The following is a 21834-nucleotide window of genomic DNA, read 5'->3' on the forward strand; positions in this document are numbered from 1 at the left end:
TTCTCCCCAAGTTGAGTCTGTCTTTTGCCTGTGACCATAACTGGTGCGTGAGCCCTCTCTGTCCTTTGTCTCCACCCCCAAACCCTTTTGGTTGCATTTTCTCCTCCCCATCCCTCAGGGGACAGGATAGGCCTGAGCGAGCGGCTTTGTGGTGCTTTTGGAGCCAGCTGGGCGGGCTCAAACCACACTCCTGTGCCTGGTAAGATCATGGAACAGATCCTCCTGAAAGACATGTCGAAACATATGAAAGGCAGGGAGGTGATTAAAGACGGTGAACATGGCTTCACCAAGGGTAAACTGTGGACGACTAATCTGGTGGCCTTCTGCTATGGAGTGAGTGTATCGGTGGACAAGCTACAGATGTCATCTACCTGGACCTGGGAGTTTTGGTGAACGATGGGATGACCATGAGCCAGCATTGTGCCCTTGTGGCCAAGAAGGCCAACATCATCCTGGGTCGCATTAAGAAGAGTGTGGTCAGCAGGTTGAGGGAGGTCATCCTCCCACTCTGCTCTGCACTGGTAAGCCCACACCTGGAGTACTACTACAGGAAAACAATCTGAAATATAAAAATTGATCTGAGAATGTAGAAAACATTGTCTATCAGATGTTCCAGGTGAAAACCAGAAATTAACAACATCTATTGGCTGCTTGAAGTGGTGGTGTGCTATGCCCTTTTATGTCTTTATAATATAAAAGAGACTGATTTTTTATCAAAATGGAGCTTCTTTCTCTGACAACTTCCCACGCTGAATATACTTTTCCCTTTCCTAAACAGGTCAGAATGATCTTTCTACAAGATCTTGGACTCTTTCTGAGGATGCCTGTCTGACTCCAAACTCTGTGGTGCAGATCATCTTTGAATTGAGACCCTGTCTGTTGTTTTATTGGTCCCCCTCTGGGCCCACTTCTGGGATGGTTGAGTCCCCTTCTGGGATCAATTTGTCCTACTCTCTGGGATAGTTTGGCTTCCTTCTGGAATCTACTTAATGCCATATATAGATAAAAAAAATAAATAATCTATTATATCTGCTCCCAAAATACTGCTAAGTTTACTCCACTACTGATAGGTTTATAGTAACCTTTAATATTATATACATCATGTAATACATATATTGCTGCTATTATTTTTGCTATAATTGATCTCTGCTATACTATTGATTGCTGTTATTGATTTGTAATAGCTTGTTACGTATATATTTGCTTTATTAATCATAAGTATACTAGATAGTGGAGATTTTCTGGTATTTATGGTAATCTGTAATAAAGTAGGAAAACTTACAGGATAAAGCCTTCATGTCCTTTTGTATTACAGAATGCGACAAACCCATGGTTGCGATCCCTATACACCCAAAGGACCAGTAACCCTTTAGGTGGTGTCACCTGTCAATGCACTGTTGTGGGTTTTTTCATAGACATAGGAATAAAAATCCCTCATTAACATCCAATTCTGTCCTTTGTAAGGTCCTTTTGGAACTGGCTCAGAAAAGGTTATATCTGTATTGTTACATCGGTAGTATCACATCATCTTTTCTGTTATTCTTTTCACCCTGAAGCATTCTATACCTTTTCCTGATTTTACAGAAATTTCATATTTTTCTTTGGCAGCGTTCTAGTCCTGTGATTTGTCCCAAAAGTACTCTTTGACACCAAGTCACAGCTTTGATCACACACTGGCTCCTAATTCATCCTGTTTATTCCTTTGAAGTCAATTTGTGGACATCTTAAACATGTGAAAAACTTTCCAATTAACCCATTTAGGTATTTTAGATAGTCTAATTGCATTTTCTGATATTATTTTCAAATTCAAGTGTGAAGGATGAACAGTTTATTACTGTTGGTTTTGTTTACCTTGAAATATAATTATTAATTTGTTCACTTTTTAAAATGGCTCCAAATTCTTATGCCTGTTATATTTCAGGTGTATAGAATTGCCTATGGAGCCAATTATTTAAAATCCATTGAGAACCTTTATTTATTACTGGTGGTTTAGTATTTCAATAAGGTGGTCACATAAACAGTCTTCTGAATGGAAAACATGGTATTTGTCAACTACTTCTGCTTCCACCGAAAATATCAGCACTACATTGAGATGTAGTTCTACTTAAAACCCCTTCTTTTCCTCCTCCTCCTCCTACTCTTCTTCTTCTTCTGTTTTACACCACATGAAATAATAAAGCTGTTTCCAGTAGATTTTCCAGAGTAACCTCAACACACTACTCACAGGCACTTAAAAGATATTCAAAGGAATAAGTAGAATATATTTTCTAACTGTAGAAACAAAGACTATCAGAATTTTGAGACCAGAGTGCAGTCAAGTTTGGGTTTTCTTGGTGATGACTTTTTGGGCTTTGCTGGAATGAGGCCAAAATGGACCAAACATACTGGTAGTCTTCATCTACAGTATTTGCTTGTGAACTAATTTCCTTCCCTTAACGTGTCCTAGATCAGTAATGAGAGCAGAGGAGGAGAAATAATCTCTACTGAAAAGCAGCTTCTTTCCCAATGCAGTCTTTAAAACTGAGGGTTTTTGTGGTTTGCTTTTTTTAAAAAAAAAACTTTTGGGGAGGGTGTAATTATGCTGTAATTCTCACAGGACCCTGTCCATAGAGTACGACTGACACATTTCCGTATATAGCTATTCGCAAGTGCAAACAGCAAGTGTCAGCTGAACACACAACACTTTCTAACACTTTCTATTCCTAGCAGCTGAATAAAAGTTTTACAAGCAGAAAAAATAGAATCAGTGTCCTGGTTTGCGCTAAAACAGAACTAATTCTTGTTTTGTGATTTTACTTTTTAGCTAAATCTCTTCTAAGTAACTGCACTTTCTGAAATCAACAGTGTGTTTTTCCAGACAGTGTCTCTTCTAGTAGTGACAGCTAACTTGAGGTTTATAGTTAATACCAAGGAGTGGTATGCAGAAAGGCTCTTTCTTATACTTGCTCCTATAACAACAAACGTCACTGCTAAATCTTTTACCCCACGTTGGGATGCCATAAGTGAAAGGGTCGCAAGTACATAAAAAGGTCGCACCTGCAGGGAGGAGCAAACCAGACAGGTGAACCAAAACTGACCAACTAAGTATTCCATCCCATATGTGTCATATTCAGTATAAAGCTGAGGGATCACAAGGGTTAAGCTCTCTTCTTCAATGGCCGACATCTGAGGAGGCCTTCATCCATTCTTCTGTCTTCAATCCCGATCCGTGAATTCCTGAATCCAGTTCCTGCATCCAGTTCCCATCTGCTGCTGAATCTAGCCTGGGACTTCCCCAGTGCTAGCCCTGCAGCGTCAGTGGTGACCAACCGTCATCAGGGGGGTTGGGTTCAGCATTGGTTTCATGTGTATTTGTATATATTTTATCATTATCTTATTAGTATTTTCTTTTTATTGTTATTGTTTCATTAAGGCTGTTTTAGTTTTCCAATCCGTAAGTCTTTCTCCCTTGTTGTCTCTCCCTTCCCCTTCTGGGAAGGGAGAGGGTTTAATAAAGAGCATCTGTCATTTGTTTGTGGCCAACCCAGCTCTCACCCATGACATTCAGTGAAAGCAGTTCTGTCACAATTCTGTATAGTTCCTAGCAAATTATTGGGGTTTTTTTCATTCAATCAGAAATAGTTTAATACAAAAGATATGATTAAATCCCCTGCTGGAAGTACCTAAAATTTGACCTAACCCTAACTGTATCCATATGGATACTAAGCAGACTAGACTAGACAAGAGTAATTTTCCATTATATTGTATTGATGACAGAATGTTTTTTCTTTAATTCTTAGGATGTTCCATCTCTATTGCACATACTTCAGACAAGACCTGGAAAAAATTTTCAGTGCTCTACTTGTAAAAGCAGTAGCTTCTGCTAGGACTTGGCTTGTAGAGTAAGTTCTAATTTTGAATAAATAAAGCCACAGGAATTAAGACCTTATAAAACATATACCAAAAGCTATTTCTTGAGCTAACATCTATGTCATTTTAATGTATTTTAACAACATGTAAAACTATTATTTTGCAAAAATTGCTCAAACTCAGGGAGGCATAACTACAATCTGATAAAAAACTCAAATATGTTTGAACAACAAAGAAACAAAACTCTATTAAATCAACTGAAGGCAGCAAAATATTAAAGAGCTTTATGTTACTCCAGTAGGATATTTTTTAAAATTAAAGACTTTACAAATTTTACACTTAAAATATCAATCAACTGTTCTCATGTGCAGGAACAAAACTTTACTTTCCACTACTCTGTTTAACATTTTTACCTTCACAGCTTTTCCATGTTAATAACATTTTGCTCTAACACAGTCAGAATTCAGTACTGAAAACAAGAGGTGTGTCTTCAGATACGATACTGAAACGCCTAAGGCATAAAGCTCTGAGAACCCCCAGAGAAAGCACTCTTGAGTGAGATAACTCTGAGTGCAAACACTTTGGAGGAAAGGTGGTGGCCCGTATACTGAATAGACTACTCTTCCTATGTAGATATGAAAAGACTGAAGCAGAGCTGTACACCAAAGTTGATTTAGCTGAGAGGTGTATTCTTCTTACAACCTTTCTTCTGTTATTCAGATATCATTAACTAAGAATTGGAACTGACCGTGTAAGCATTTTTTCCAAGTGAAACAAGTTAGTGAGCTAGAAAAAACTAAGTTGTTCTCTGGGCTTAGTTGTAAATTGGAAACTAACACCTGAGAGTCAAAAAGGATTATCTTCCTAAATGTTTCATAGCTGTAACTGACCGTAAATATTTCTAGACTGTGTTAAAGCCAAACATATGACCTTGAATAAGGTTTTAAACTCACCTTTTTATTCAAATTATAGGACATACCCATATGTTGCTGTTATGTTTAGACTTAAGCTTTCTAAAAAAAGTTCCTAATCATGAAGGCTTCCTCCCTGGTCGAAAGAAAGAGATATATCCATCCAGAGGATGAGTTTAAGGTCACAACCTACCTTTGCTAAGCCTACTGTATGGTTGGGCTGCCACATATCCAAAAAAGCTTTCAGAGACAAAAAGAAAACAAACAAAAGGAAACCTGGCTCTTTATTATTAATTGTGTTTCTATTATAGTAGATAAATAGCATTGATAAATATCAGAGGGAACAGGAACTGACACCCTATTGTTCAGAGACATGTCCATTACTGCTTTTAGATCCAGCAGTCTTGTATTGCTGATTGTGAAGTGTCTCATCTCGAGCAATAATACTGAGAAGTCCCCTAAAGGGATACATACATAGTGGCAATATTCAATAGAGAGCTATGTCTCTTTGTGTTTGGATCTTTGCGCATTCCAAACCCCTGAAACATTCACTCTGAAGTGTGACAAAAATGATGTTTCATTACCAGTAATGCCAAAAGCAAGCTTTTAAGACTAATCATGAAATTGACAGAACAGTTATGAGATTTAAGATAATAAGGAATATTGTGATCTCATACTTGTCTTTTTTTAATCGAGAAGTCATGTTTTTATACCTGTGTTCTCGTACAGAGCTGGTAATTCACTTAAAAAGGAAGTACAGCCTAGTGTAATCAGAAAGATTTAGGACTTCAATCTCTTAAAAAAGCAGTGACTTAAAAAATCTTGTCATTCACGTAAACATCGATATAAATACATTACAACTCTGAAAATCCTCTAGTTTAAGTCTGAATATGGAAATAATATTCTACTTTGAGTTACCAAACAGGTGTTAATGGATCCTACTAATTAGCCCTAAAATAAAGCAAATAAATTCCAAATCTATGGTTCTTATTGTACTCTGTCTAATGATTTCTCTTCTTAGGTCTTTCCTACACTGCAAGAATTGGAACAATAGCCAACTTATTTTAGAGAAAAGTTCCAGTTTTCATTGAGTGAGTAGACCAAAAAAGAACAAAACCCCTCAAACCATAATGACAATGTATCTCTGTTTTGAACAATGCTGAATAAACTTCAGGTTTTCTGTAGATTTTCAGTCTTTGCTATTTAGTCCTGATCTGCAGACATAAATTGTAAGAAACATACTGTAACATATAATATAATAAATGGACTTGAACTAATGATGTATGTGTTTGATTTGAAAGACATTTTATTTAAAAAAAAAATATATAAATAATTGAAAATAGCAGAAAAGCTCAGGTGTCACAATTAAAAATTAAATCTGTACTAGAATGTCAACATGTGGGAGTTCTGGTTTCTTTCTAAATTCCATGCTGAGTTTCCTTTAGGGAAAGATACTGACAGAATCATAGCAGTAAACAATTTTAAATTATGTTGTAAAATGCTACTTTTTAAAATTAAATATGATGTTTTTATAAAATATTGTAAAACAAGCATCTTTGGTGATGGCAAAAAGAGCAGCTAACTATTTTGTAATTTATATTAAAAAGTGAGGACAACAACTCTCATAACATTAAAAAGCTGTACATTTACTGAAGAATCACAAGCATGTTCAAACAATAACAATATTGCTTATTCAAAACAACGATATTTATTTTAGTGGGTTTTTTTCATAAATCATCCTTTATTGTATCCACAAGAATTATGCTGACCAGAAACGTCTCTTATTGGCTGTTTTATACTGAAATTACTTTCCTATCCACAAGCAACAACTGACTTAATCATGTATTTCTTTTTAAAATGGAAACAGAGATTTATAACAATAAGTTTAGCTTTGGGGAAACTCCGGTCACAGAAAAGTGAGGTATACCAGCAAGATATTATGGGGAAAAAATAGCCTATATTTTATGCGATGAAGCTACAGTAACATGATAGGTGAAGATACAAGGTAATTCAGTGCTGCTTAACTTTCTTTCATTCCTTTTTCGCAAGAATGGGAGTAGCAAAATATTTCATTAAAAGTAAAGCCATTTGACAATGTAATTCTAGCAGATATGGAAAAATAAATAAGCATTACTATCTAGAAAACCATCTAGGAAGCAATATAAAAGTCAAAACTGCCATTTAAATAGGTCTGTCTCCTGCAGTGGCTTGGAAAACACATCTAGGTATCTTAACCATGATCTATTTATGATATATCTGATAAATAAGCAGGTTGCACACACATTATCTGCAATCTAATGTCCTTTCTGGTTAGCTATTTCACAGGACTGATGTGACACCTGAGGAGAAGGCAAAAGCAGGCAGCTCATTCTATTTTAGTTTTGAAAGGATTTCTACAGTTTACAATATCAAAAAGCAATTGCAAAATGAAAATGTGTAGATTAATAGCTAATTACCACAGATAGAGAGACGTGTCATGGCGTGGCAACAGACGGTCAGGATCCTTGTAAACATCTGTGCATTGGTGAAAAGAATTACGTATGACCACAGAATGGCAAAGAGACCCATTCTGGAAGAAGCAGCAAGCTGAAGAAAAGTATTTTATGATAACAACAAATAATAACAAAACACAACCATGCAATTAGAAGTCTCTCCAAGTTGTTTCCTGTCATCCCTAACGTTTTTCATTAATCTGTGATGTTAGAGTTGCCATAGTTTGAGCCCACCCAACCAGCAACAAAGCACCACTCGCTCACCCCTACCCTGTCCCTGTGAGGGATGGGGAGGAGAAAATACAACCAAAAGGCTTGATGGTGGAGTCAAAGGACAGGGAGGGCTCACTCACCAGTGATGGTCACACGTAAAAGACAGAGTCGACTTGGGGAGAACAACATCAATTTAATGAACAACCACCACCATCAAGGGTAACGAGAAATACAAGCAGGTCTTAAAAACAACACACCTTCCCCTAACCCCTCCGGTCTTCCCGGGCTCAGCTCTGCTCCCTCTTCCCCCCCAGCAGCGCAGGGGGCAGGGAATGGGGGTTACAGTCCGTTCGGCACAAGGTGTCTCCGCTGCTCCTTCCTCCTCAGGGAGAGGGGCCCTCGCAGCCCTCCCCTGCCCCACCGCGGGGTCCCTCTCCCGGCAGACAGCCCTCCACCCACTGCCCCAACGCGAGTCCTTCCCGCGGGGCCGCAGCTCCCCAGAACCCCCCAGCGCGGGTCCCTCCCGGGGCTGCCGCCCTCCCCCCGACAGGCGGCTCCAGCGCGGGCTGCCTCGCAGTCGCGGCTGCTCCGGGCCCGCTCCCTGCTCCTCCGGCCCGGGGCCCTCCGCAGGCTGCAGGCCAACCTCTGGGCCACCGCGGGGCTCCAGGGGCTGCAGGGGCTCAGCCGCCACCCCAGCGTGGGCCGCAGGGGAATCTCTGCCCCAGCACATCTGCCGGTCTCCTTCCTTACTGATTTGGCTGTCCGCAGGGTTGTTTTTTCTCACACCCACCTCCTCTCTTCCTCTCCAAACAAAGAACAACAAAGAATTCACTCAACAAGTTCTTCCACTCTTAAGTTATTCGAAGAGGTGCCGATTGGCCTGGTCATGGCCAGAGGCAGGTCCAAAATTTGAGCCAGGGGTGCTTCTAGAAGCCTCTTACAGGAGTCACCTCTGTAGCCCCCTCCCCTGCTGTGATAGGTAGAGACACAGACAATTTAAAGTGTCAAAATCCAATGTGAATTTTATTATATTAGCAAGCGAACAAGAGCAAAGGCAGCGCTGGGCGGCCGGGGAGTCTGCACTCCGCCAACGGCTCGCAACTTCCCGCCTCGTGTAAGCACATTATATACAGTCTCATTTTCTGTATTCGCGACGTCACAATCAGGGTGATGTCGCAATCAGGGCGATACTCTGCGCATACTCCTTCTGTTGCTAGGGGGTCTTTTTCTACCTCCTGGTGGTCGTAAGGATGAAGGCTGAGGGTCTTCCTCGTTGCCCTGTGGGTGAACTTATGCAAGAATGTGATTATTCAACCCCTTCAGCCACGGGTCTTGTTTACTTTGCCGAATGTCCTTCAGTTGAGCTATCAAGCCTTCTTGTGAGCACATAAATCTTTCATCTATACCCTCCCATACAGGTTTAATGAACAAAGCACAACATGTTACTTATTACAATCCCCCCTTTTTCTTTTGTCCATTATTTTGTTCATTGAACCTTTGTAGCTCTTGAGCACTCAAGACAAGGGTTTCTGCTAAATCAGGCTCATCGGGTACCAATTCGTATTTCGCTCGAACAAGCATCAGGTGAGCGGCTTCTAAACGGTTCTTAACTATCGCAATAACTTTATTAAAAATACAAGGTCCGAACGCAAGCGTTAAAGTGAGCAGTATTAATGGTCCCGCCAATGTTGACAATAAAGTAGTAAGCCAAGGAGAATGATTAAACCATGATTCGTACCAACTTTGTTGGGATTCTCGTTCTTTCCTTCGTTGTTCCAACCCCTTTCTTAGCTCTGCCATTGTGTCCCGTACTATTCCGGTATGATCTGCATACACACAGCACTCTTCCTTTAAAGCTGCACACAATCCCCCTTGCTGCAAGAATAATAAATCCAAGCCACGTCTATTCTGAAGCACCACTTCTGATAGTGATCTTAGTGATTTTTCCAATGCGTCTATTGATTTTTCTATTCTGCTCAAATCCTCATCCACTGCTACTCTAAGTGACTTAAATTCAGCTTGTTGATTAATCAGAGAGGTTATCCCTGTGGCCGCTCCGGTTCCTCCAATTGTAAGGAGGGCGGCTATGGTCAGAGCTGTAAACGGTTCTCTCCTAGCAAGATGGTGCTCGGGGGTGGTTTGATAATTGTAGACAAACTCATTTGAGTGATATACAATTTTTGGAATTATTGCTACTTGTATGCAATAATCTTTGTTTTTATTAAAATTTTGTAGGCTCAAGCAGGGTGTTACTCCGATACTTGAGCACACCCATTTTGTGTTTGGCGCTGGTATTAACCAATCCGCGGGGGCTTCCTTGGTGAGTGAAATACTTACATTACACAGATGCTGTTTTATGGGTGGAATTGTCCCAACGCACCGTCCTTTTCCTGTTACTTGTTCCAAGGTGAGACCTTGGACCTGATCTTTTCCTTTTCTCCATAAACATTGTGCAGGGTTCGTCCCATTTACACGCTTGGCCTTAGATGTAATTCCCACAGCCTCGTAAAAGGGTGGTCTAATGCCGTAACACAGCCAACAGGAGCTGGTCATTTGTGGGTTAGTTTTATTCAATATTTGGTAGCTCGCTTGCATCACTTTCCATAAGGTATTCCCTCCTAAATCTTCTTCCGGGATAGTTATACCAGAGTGAGGGTTTTTACTAGTAAGCTGGATATTATCGCTAATTTCAGTATCATTTGCGGGTCCCAGAATTTGTTCATGTGTGAGCACAGGATTTGGTCCAATTGGTTCAGGATCATTTGGAATGGCCTCCTTTTTTATAAAGAATAGGCTACCAGGGTCGGCACCGGCCACATAAAGCCGGACACCCCAGGTTTTTCCGATTATCCATGCTGAGTCCTCTGGGTTTAGGACGGTTATGTTTATTCCCTGACATACGTTTCCCGATGGTGGCCCGTTTCCAGTGTCTATATAATTATGCCGTGTTGGTTTCGTGCAGCCTGAGGGCCTCCACTTTACTGTAATGAACTTGTCAACTCCTCCCCCAGGGGTCCAATCCAATGCTATGGTTTCGCACCCCCAATATGCACAATAATAGTGCCCCGGTGAGTTACAGTATCCTTTGCCTGGGTTTGAGGCTGGGCACATATAGAATGGTGCTACCCGGTCTGGGTGCCAATAGGGACTGAGGGATCCCACCGTCAACTGGAAGGTGGGTGCTCCTGACTTAGTGATATTCTTAATTAATGCTTGGTCTTCCCATCTAGATAGGGTCCAATTAAAAGGTTGGTGTGCGTATGGCTCACAGATAGGGACGCAGAAGACTACCCAGATTGCCCCTATAAATATGTATCGGGAAAAATGGTGGGTTTTGTAATATACCAATTGCTTATTCCTACCCCAATTTGATACCCGTACCCGATTTTTGTCATTTGCACTCCAGGGCTTCGCCTTTTTGCTACCATCCTTGAGGCAAGATCTCAAGCACTGCTTTGCGGTCCCAATCATTGGGTTCGTTCCTCCACAGTTTTTTACTCCTCTGCCTCGCTCGTCGACTCGGTTGCTTCGAGCCACGAGGGGTACCATCTTCTCGGCAGCAGGGGTATTCTTCAGGAGGGCTAGTGCTTACTTTAGCAGCTTGCCTCAGGATGTACGAATTCCAGTTGGTATCTTTAACTTGAGGTGTGTTGCACTTCACCCCTTTCAGGAACTTCTGGCACTGCCCTCTTACTATTTCAGCGACAAAAGGAATCGGTTCTTTCGAATGGTAACAATAATTTTCGGGCCGGATTCCCTTAGCAAATATCCCCCACCATTCCCTTGATTCGGGAATAGTCTCTCCTTGTGATTCTTTTAATTTTAGTGCCAATTTTGTAAGTTCTCTTTCCCACTCCCAGCAGATTCAGCAGACGCCCCTTGGGATCTTCAGTCTCGGCAATGGGCCCACCACCGTTCCCGACACACCTTACACACAAAGCACATGAATGAGTAACAGTTACAACTTAATATCTGCAATCTTACATGCCCATCTTTAGTCAGAATTGGATTTTCAATATATTCAATTTCAAAAGTATTCATTCAGGTCTTTTGAAATTTTATTTTTAGGTCCCCAGGTACACTGGTCACTTGCCACTGTTGATTCTTTATGGGTCCTTTGATTCGGCTGGCGTGAGTCCACCCTCTTTCAGCTGTTCGTATGGAGGTTTCTGTAGTAAGTAAAACAAGATAAGGCCCTTCCCACTGTGGAGTTAATGAGGTCTCTTTCCATGATTTAACCAACACCCAGTCCCCGGGTTTCACTTTATGGATTGCCATGTTTAATGGGGGTCGTTGGACAAGCAATCCTTTTTTCTTCAACTGTTCCCTACGACTCATTATTTGAGTGATGTACCACAGTACATGTGATTCTTTTAATTGAGGGTGATTATGTGGAACTTCTAGGTCATAGGGCATCCCATATAACATCTCGAATGGGGAAATCCCTACATCTGTACGGGGTTGGGTCCTTATATTTAAAAGTGCGAGGGGCAGACACTTGACCCATGATAGTTTGGTCTCAATCATCAATTTGGTGAGCTGTTTCTTTATCTCCCCGTTCATTCTTTCTACTCTTCCTGAACTTTGGGGATGCCAAGGGGTATGATATTCCCAATTTATTCCCAAGGCCCCCAAGGTATCCTTAACTATTTTAGACACAAAATGAGGTCCCCTGTCGGAATCAATGGCTTCTATTACCCCATATCTTGGGATAACTTCTTCTAACAGCACCTTTACTACAGTTTGGGCCGTTGTTCGTGCAGTCGGGTATGCTTCCACAAAATGCGTAAGGTGATCCACGATTACCAGTAAATATTTGTACCTACCCACCTTTGGGAGTTCAGTAAAATCTATTTGAACCCTCGCAAAAGGCCTATGTGCCAGCTCTCTTCCCCCTAAAGGTCTTTCTCTTACTTGACTCCTGTTGACCTTTTGACACACTAAGCAACTGTTTGTTATTTGCTTGGCCAGACTATAAATACCCATACACATGTATTTATTAGCGAATTGGTCTATCAAAGCTTGGGTTCCCCAATGTGTAGTATCGTGGATTCTTTGTAATACCCCCATAGCCAAGGATTTTGGAAGTACCTGTCTCCCATCAGGTAACACCCATTTTCCCATTTCATCCTTTTTTACCCCCATTTTATGTAATTTCTCCTCTTCTTGAGTGGTGAAACTGAGGAGGTGGACCACCTTTCCATGATGCAAACAATGCTTTGCTCTCGGATTCTCACAGGCACATGCTATCCCATCCATGCCCCAATCCTCCCAGCAAGCATAACAAGGTTCCTTATAGAGATTACCTCCACAGTTGATACATTCTTCTCTCTGTTTGAAGGGATCCTGAGCCCTTAGAACCATTAGAGCAGCTTTTCTAGCCTCCTGATCCGCAGCATTATTACCCCGCTGTCGGAAATCTAGGCCTTTCTGGTGGCCTCTCACGTGTACCACTGCAATTCGGTTAGGACCTCTTAGGGCGTGAAGGACTTGGGTTATTAGGCCCTGGTGTATTAAATCCCTTCCCTGGGAATTTATGAGGCCCCGCTCTTCCCAAATTTTTCCAAAGGTATGGACTACCCCATATGCATACTTTGAATCTGTATATATTGTTCCTGCCTTTCCCTTTAGTAAACATAATGCTCGGAGTACTGCATAAAGTTCGCACGCTTGAGCTGACCATGCTGCGTTCAAGGGTCCTGATTCTATTACATTAAGATTTCTTCCCCCGATTACTGCATACCCTGATCTTCTCTTCCCTCCTACCACTCGAGAGGACCCGTCCACAAACAGCTTTTCTCCACCTTCCAGTTCCTCCTCCTCCAAGTCTGGCCTTATCTTTGTTTGTTCCTCAATGGTATGTAGACAATTATGTGTCAACCTTTCCCCTTCAGGTTCCCCGTACAAAAACTGGGCCGGATTTTGTAAAGTAGTGCTTTCTAAAGTTAGTTTTGGTGAGGAGATTAAAATCCCTTCGTATTTTAACAACCTAGAATCGGTGATCCATTTTTCGGCTTTTTGTTGTAAAATTCCCCGGATGTTGTGAGGTGATAGAACTTTCAATTCGCTCCCGAATGTTATTTTGTGTGCCTCTTCCACAAGCAGAGCTGCTGCCACTATCGCTTGCAGGCAGGTTGGCCACCCACGGCTCACTGGATCCAAAAGTTTGGACAGGTATCCTATAGGTTTCTTTTTCCCAGCCCACTCCTGTGCCAATACTCCGAATGCCGTACCCCCATCGATATTCACAAACAAGTAAAATGGTCTTTTTAAGTCTGGTAAGCTTAATACTGGTGCATTAATTAAATCCTCTTTTAAGCTTTCTAATTGCTTTTCATCCTCCTTAGACCACTTTAACAGTCCCTCTTGTCTTAATTTGGCATATAGAAACTTGACTTTGTTACTATAATCTTCAATCCATTGTCTGCAGTACCCCATTAATCCCAACAGCTGACGAACCTGTCTTTTGTTTGCCGGAGGGGGCATTGATAGTATCCCATTTACTCGCTCGGGATCTACCTTTTTTTTCCCTTCGCTCAGCCAATGTCCCAAATATTTGACCTCTGGTTCTACAAACTGTAATTTTGATCGGGAAACCTTCAATCCCTTTAGGCTTAGGAAATTTAACAATTTGATACTCTCCACGCGGACTTTTTCCTCTTCTTGTCCAGCTATCAGGAGGTCATCTACATACTGAATCAGCTGTACTCCTTCTCCCTGCTCGTACTCTTGGAGAATGTGCTCCAGGGCCTGTCCGAATAGATTGGGAGATTCCGTGAACCCTTGGGGCAACACTGTCCATCTTAACTGCTGTTTTCTGTGGGTTTCAGGATCCTCCCATTCAAAGGCAAAATAATCCCTATTGTCCTTATCTAGTGGGCAAGCCCAAAATGCGTCTTTGAGATCAATCACACTGTACCATCGACTTTCAGGTCCCAGCTGGCTCAGTAAAGTATACGGATTTGCCACAACTGGGAATCTTGCAAGTGTTCTTTTATTAATTTCCCGTAGGTCATGGACCAATCTATAAGACCCATCAGTTTTCTTTACGGGTAAGATGGGTGTATTGAAGGGAGACATGCATGGTTCCAGTAGCCCTTGTTTAATTAATCTTTCAATCTCTGGTTTCAACCCCATCCTGCCTTCTCGTGAGATTGGGTATTGTTTTATTTTTACTGGAATTTCCGGATCCCTGATAGTTACAGTGAAGGGTGGGATATTCAATTTGCCCACTGTCTCCGGAGTGTACCAAACCTCGGGGTTAATTTTTACTTCATCCTCACTCCTAAGGGGACATAATTTTACTTGTAACTCATTATTTTTAACTTCCAAATTAATGCCTAGTGTGATGATCATATCTCGTCCCAGTAGGTTATAATCTGCTTCTGGGACCAACAATAGGGATCCCACCCCAAACTTAGATTCCGTTTCAAAAAGAACGTCTTTTATTACTGGAACCTTGAAAGGCTCTCCTTTTGCTCCAATTACTTGCATTGTCTCTGGGGACAAGTGACATCCCTGGGGTAACTCTTGTACTGTGGACCTCTCGGCCCCTGAGTCCACAAGGAACTCGATTTCCTGTTGCTGGGGACCTATTTTAATTTTTATCAAGGGCTCGGTTTTATGTCTAGCCCCCAGCAAATAGAGCCCCTGACACCCCTAATCCTCCTTGAATATTTTCTCATCCTGCAGCCGTTTTCTGCATTCCCTTCTCATATGACCCTTCCTCCCACAATAATAACACTCCACGTCCTTTCTCCTTGTTCCTTCCACCCCAGGCCTTGGGTCTGTCTTGTGAGTCGATCTAATCCCACCCCCACGCTGTCCTTCCCGAGCCACTGCCACCATCAATCTTGCCTGCTTCTTAAACCTCTCGTCCTCCCTTCTGACAAACACCTTCTGTGCCTCCCTCAATAACTCATCCAAGCCTCTGTTTTGCCAGTCATCTATCTTCTCAATTTTTCTTCTAATATCTTCCCATGCATTTGCTACAAATTGCATTTTCAGCAGAGCCTGCCCCTCCTGAGTGTCTACATTCAGACTGGAATACATTTGGAGACTCTTTCGTAGTCTCTCTAACCATTTAGTGGGCGACTCATCTGCTTCTTGATGTTCTTTGAAAGCTTTATTAATGTTCTGTCCTCTAGGGACTGCCTCCCTGATACCCTGGATGATGATATTTCTAAGATCTTGCATGTGGCCCCTATGTACCAGGTCCTGGTGATCCCAATTGGGCCTCTGTAGGGGCCATTTCACATCTGCCGCTGGCCCCTGGGCATGCTGTGCGTCCCAAATTCGCATCCCTGCCCTCCTGATCATGTTTTTCTCTTCTGTGGTGAATAAAATCCCTAAAATAGCCTGAATCTCATCCCATGTATAAGTATTGGGTCCTAAAAATTGATCCACTCTTTCCGCTACCCCCAGCGGATCTTCCAGGAGATCCCCCATTTTATCTTTAAAGTGTCTTACGTCCCCTGAGTTAATAGGGACGGATACGAACCCTATTCCTGGCTGTGGACCCCCCATTGGCACTTCCCTCAAGGGGTACAAACCGCCACCCTCATGTGTACGTCGTGTTTGGCTCCTGGTTCTACGTCTGTAAGTTTCAGGGGAACAGGGGGGCGAATCAGGGTTCGAGCGGTGAAGGGCCGAGGGCAAGGGTTGAAGCGGTGCGGGTGGTGGTGAAATGGGAGGGGGAGGCGGTGGAGGGGGAATGTATGGTGGTGGTATTACAGGGACCGCGTCTTCCTCTCTATTCTTCCTCCCTCGGTAGCCACCCCCCTTTTCTTTTAAAGGGTATAAATTTACCCTAGTGTCAGCTACCATCCACAGACTGGCATATTCACTTTCCTCCAAATTAAATGGTTCCTTTGAGTTAACATAAATGTTTAGCGCCTGACATATCCAGTCCTCAAATGATCCAAAAACAGGCCAATACAGATGGTCTCCTCGAATCTGTTGTCCGCCCCAGACTTCCATGCAATAATGGATCATTTTCACCTTATCTTTTCCCTGCCTAGAGGGAAAGTTATCCCAGTGTTTCAACATCAGCCCTAGGGGACTATCGGGCGGTATTTGGGGCAATTTCACATGGGGCCCCTCTCCCATGGGCTCAAAGGGCTTGCTTTTCCTTTGTCCCATCTTCTGAGGCACTCACACACACACACCAACTGCTCCCCTCGTTTGTGGCTCGCTCCCTCGCGGGCTACGAGAAACGCACTACTAGAGGGTCCGCACTCACTTCGCCCTGGCAGGACGTCTCATACACCGTGCCCCAGGATACCCAACCCAAACCGAACGGATTCCCGGCCTATACTCACGCGTCCTGCGTCTTCGTTCGGGGCTTCGTGCACAAAGATTACAGGGTTACCGGTTCTCCTTTGCTCAGTGTTCAATTTAGGTTCGTCGGTCGAGACAGAAGCGACCTGAGGGCTGCAGGGGCCGCCAGATGGCGGGGCGCCTCCCCAGTGCAGCTGCAGGCCACAATCTAGTCGCGATCCGAGTCACGGCACCAAATTGTGATAGGTAGAGACACAGACAATTTAAAGTGTCAAAATCCAATGTGAATTTTATTATATTAGCAAGCGAACAAGAGCAAAGGCAGCGCTGGGCGGCCGGGGAGTCTGCACTCCGCCAACGGCTCGCAACTTCCCGCCTCGTGTAAGCACATTATATACAGTCTCATTTTCTGTATTCGCGACGTCACAATCAGGGTGATGTCGCAATCAGGGCGATACTCTGCGCATACTCCTTCTGTTGCTAGGGGGTCTTTTTCTACCTCCTGGTGGTCGTAAGGATGAAGGCTGAGGGTCTTCCTCGTTGCCCTGTGGGTGAACTTATGCAAGAATGTGATTATTCAACCCCTTCAGCCACGGGTCTTGTTTACTTTGCCGAATGTCCTTCAGTTGAGCTATCAAGCCTTCTTGTGAGCACATAAATCTTTCATCTATACCCTCCCATACAGGTTTAATGAACAAAGCACAACATGTTACTTATTACACTGCTACCAAAACCCTGTCAGGCTACAAACCACCACAGAAGTGGAGGGTTGAATCAGGTATGTTTGAGTTTATACTCATCATCTTAAGAAGACACTGCCTTTCAGATAGTTTTCCCTGTTTCTGTTATTGCTTTTTTATTGAAGCTGATTTAATTTGTCTAGATTGACAATGAAACAAATGAGTTACTCTAAGCTGATCACTGAGTACATCTCTGTTGAACAGCATCAAGTAGAAAGTGAAGATACAGCCATTAGCCATATAGACATATTTTTTAAACAATTCAGCGTATAGACTTGTGAATGTGTCTTTACTTGAGACCTACTTTGTCCTCTGTTTCCGTAGTGTGACTATTTTTATTGCTTTCTGTCACTCCATTTTGTAAAGGCAATTTAATTCACCCTAAAGTACAGTATTGTTTTTTCCAAAATTAATTGTAAATTTACCATACTATCATTACACTCAAGATCTCAACACTTGGGAAAGAATCACACCATCTACATGGACTCAGGAATTTACAGTCCATCAATTAATAGTCTAATGTAACTAGATGAAAATAAAAAAAAATAGAGAGTATTCAAAAACATCCTTTCTTATATCCCCTCCTTTTCTCTGGTGTTGTGCTCATCCTTAAAAAGTCCTTTTGGGTCCTATGGTCAACGTTTCAGTCTTTCTCGAGCAGCATGGGAGGAAACCTCTTAATCATAAGTTTGGGCATCTTTAGCCAAGCACAAAGGGTACAAGGAAGTACTTGTTTCTGGCTGGGGCTGTTGCTGATTGCTCCCCTTCCAGCTGGCCTGCCCTGAGGCAAAGGCAGCTCAGGCAGAAATGTGACTCTGGCGCTCAGTTACACACTGAAGAGGTATGAACCCTGCAAATGGGTCCAGTCTCCCTGTGGTATAAAGAAAATATTCAAAGCAGTGAACCTCACCATGTATAGAGTACCCTAAACAACTGACAACAATATATTGAGGTAAATTGCCTTTTGGAGCTTTTCCGGTATCATGGCACCAACTGAAAACCAGATGGTTTTGCCTTAGACTCCCTTGTGGTGATGTCATTAGAAAGCTCTGTGAGGAAGGGAATGTATGTGTTCAAGTCTACTTAAGCTGAAGAGAAAGTCAAATTGCCTAAGAAAATGCATGGAACTAGAAAAATAGTTATTTTTGCTTTTTCATATCATGTGTTCCTGAATCAGAATATTTTTTCCTGAGATCAAATCATATGCATACTGATATTTTGGCATAGCTGGTCTGGGTAAACAGAAAGGTTTTTCCAGCTCCTTTGTATTACATTAAAATGAAATCTTTATTAATAATCAAAATATTTTTTTAAATACAGTTTTTCTATCTCAATATCTAATTTTGGATGCTAAAAATCCAGTCATTTCCACAGTTCTACACTTGTTCTAATTCTTGAGCATTTATGCCTGTCAGGAAGCTCTTGTTGTTCACTGCTTCTGTAAGAGGACTCAGCAAGAGATTTTCACATGTTGAGATATATAAATTTTCCCCAGAATTTAAAAGTTCATATCCTTTCTAGAGGAGTGTAAGTATATTCCCAAAGCAGTAATCTATTACTGTAGAAGAGGAAACAAAAATTAAGGAGCTGAAGAATAAACCCACTGTTCTGCTAACATATAGATGGGTGAAGAAAGTCTTTCAGTAACAGCTGTGCAGAAAGAAATTACATCTGTTCATATATTGATTTCCCTTTGTCACTCCCCCAAAATAATCTTAGAATATTATTTCCATGAAAACATACAATGCTGGGAAAACTGGTGTATTAGCTTTATGCAAGATATAGATGTTTCAGAATACCTAAAAATGATCCACAATGAACAAAGTTGATTGGATCAACATATTGGCGTGTCTGTAATTCAACAGCACACCATTACTTCTTGATGTCACTATGACTTTTTTTTTTTAGCTATTGCAACAAAAAAAAAAAAAAAAAGAGGAATGAATTACTTAAGAACAAAGTCTTCTGGTAGGTATGGCAGATGATAAGCAAGAAAACACTACAAGTTACTGAAACATGAATATATTAAATCTCAAAAGAATATGGTAGAATATGATCCTTTCTAGACATTTCAGTTATATAAAATTCATATCGTAAGTAAACAGGAATTGTTTAGCTTCCACTCATAGATTAGTTTTTCCACACACTACTACATGAATTGTTGTGATTTCTTTTGCCCAGAGCTATCCGTATCTCCTATGCTCATAGAAATATATTTAAATAAATAAGAGCTAGTGCAATGCAAGAAGTAGATGCTGCAGATAAAGCGACAGATTAGAACTTTATAGCAAGGTTTTAAATGCATAGGTGTATATACAGGGCAAGATTGCATTTTCAATAGTAGAGGAGGAGATATTGCAGAAATCAAGATGCTGGGAACCTACATGGGAGTTTTGTCTTGGTGCACCTAAGATATTTTCAAAAAGGAATGTAGAAAACTTAAATGCAGCAATTGAATTAAGACTTTTTTTGGCTCACTTGGGAAATGAAGTTCAGCATATATGCTTGAGCAAAAATGAGAACTGTAATATGCAAATACTGATTACAAAAGATAAGAGGGAGAAGACTTTAGGGGCAAAGGTAAAAATGTTCAGGTATGACCATTTCTATGTTCAACTAATTGTTTGATTGTTTTAATAAGAAAATGACAGGAAAGAGGATGAGATTTTAGTTTAGACAAAGGGTAAATATCTGGAGTAAAGTAGCTGCTCTGAAATTATCCCAGAACTGCTGCATTCATGTATGAGAATTTTCACTGGAGAAGGAAATGGAAGAATAAAGACTGAGATCAGTGTAAAAATGCATGACAGAAACTGAAGTGTGAGGTATGGACTAGGAAATGAGTGATAGATTCTTGTACTATTGGAACAGAAGTCCCTGCAAAATAAAAAGTAATGGCAGAAAAATTATTTTATAATGTACCTAAATTCTACACAGTTTAGAAGATTTAGAAGTAACCTGCTTTGGTTTCACCCGTCTATTCATTTCCCTACAAAGCGCTGCCATTGTGGTTGCTCCTTTTTGATCTATAGAAGTAGCATGTTTTACACAAGAGTAATTTTTATCCTTTATGATTATTTCAAGAGAAAACTAGTTTTAATGATATAACAACTTATTTTAGTGGCACTTACATGGATTTACATCAGTGTAACTAAAAGGACAGCCTTGCCCAAAATACGAAAACTACAGAGGATTGTCAACTCAAGCTTTTAAGTAATTTCTCTCTTAATAATAAGTTCATGGTGGCTCATTTCCATGGCAACCTCCAATTCAACAGTGACCAGTTCTGTATTTGTATTTTCTTCTCTTGGCATTTTCAATAAATGTTTGAGACCTGCCTAATGTATACCTCAGAGCTTCATGGATACAAAACTGCTACTCTGCTATTTATATACATGAAAGATTGTTTCACCACAGGTGATTTAGTTCTATGTCTCTCTGCTGCACTAAACCGTTTTTTACACTTCAAATAATATAAAGTAACTTCTTAATCCCATTCTTTTTTCCCTAATATTTGTTTAAATAATGTCAGTGTATTGTGCCATTTTGGAAGCTGATAAGTTCTTTTTACATATAAATTCTCTACAAATTTGTGTAGTTTATCTAAAAGTGGTACTACATGCCTTAGGGATATGTAACTACTGTGAAAATCAGTATTGAGTGTTTTACCTATTTGCTGCTTCGTTCACAGAACCTGGTGTAGATCTGTCTACAGATTGAAACACTTATCTTACAAGAAATCAGTGGCAAAAACATCATGAGCTCAACTAACATCAGGATTCTACCCTCAAATGTCACAGTAATTTACAGATAACTATGTATTCCAGTTTCAGATGTTCCTTTTTCAGTCCCAACATGGCCTTAATGACATAACCAATGGACAACGTTCCAAACTGTATAAAATATGATTCATTCCAAGTTTATTCTTCATTCTTTTCGATCTGTACAAGAACAATCAAGTCAATATTGTATAGTGTATAAAGCTCTAACACACAAATATCTCAGCTAGCTTTAGACGTATACAATGTAGACATCTGTAACTGAAGTAGTTACAGTTAACTCTTTTCATATTGTTTCAAAGAAGTAGGCATTTTTCGAACATGGATTGTCTAAATCATTTAAATGTTTACCCTGGAAAGCAAATTGTGCTCTATAAGAGGCTCTGTCTGTCCATTACCTATAAAGTAGTCTGACAGACTCATTCTCTCTCTACAAAGTGAGACCCACGAGTTGCTTGTTCATATGATACTCACCCACCAAAAATCCTGGCAAGACAACAATTTTATTACTTGGCTTCAGTCAACCAAATTAGGCAAGAGACACAGTAATTAATAATCTTGTCATGGCTTG

This window comes from Leptosomus discolor, chromosome 1 (assembly GCF_034619465.1).
Source record: "Leptosomus discolor isolate bLepDis1 chromosome 1, bLepDis1.hap2, whole genome shotgun sequence".
NCBI classification, from domain to species: domain Eukaryota; kingdom Metazoa; phylum Chordata; class Aves; order Leptosomiformes; family Leptosomidae; genus Leptosomus; species Leptosomus discolor.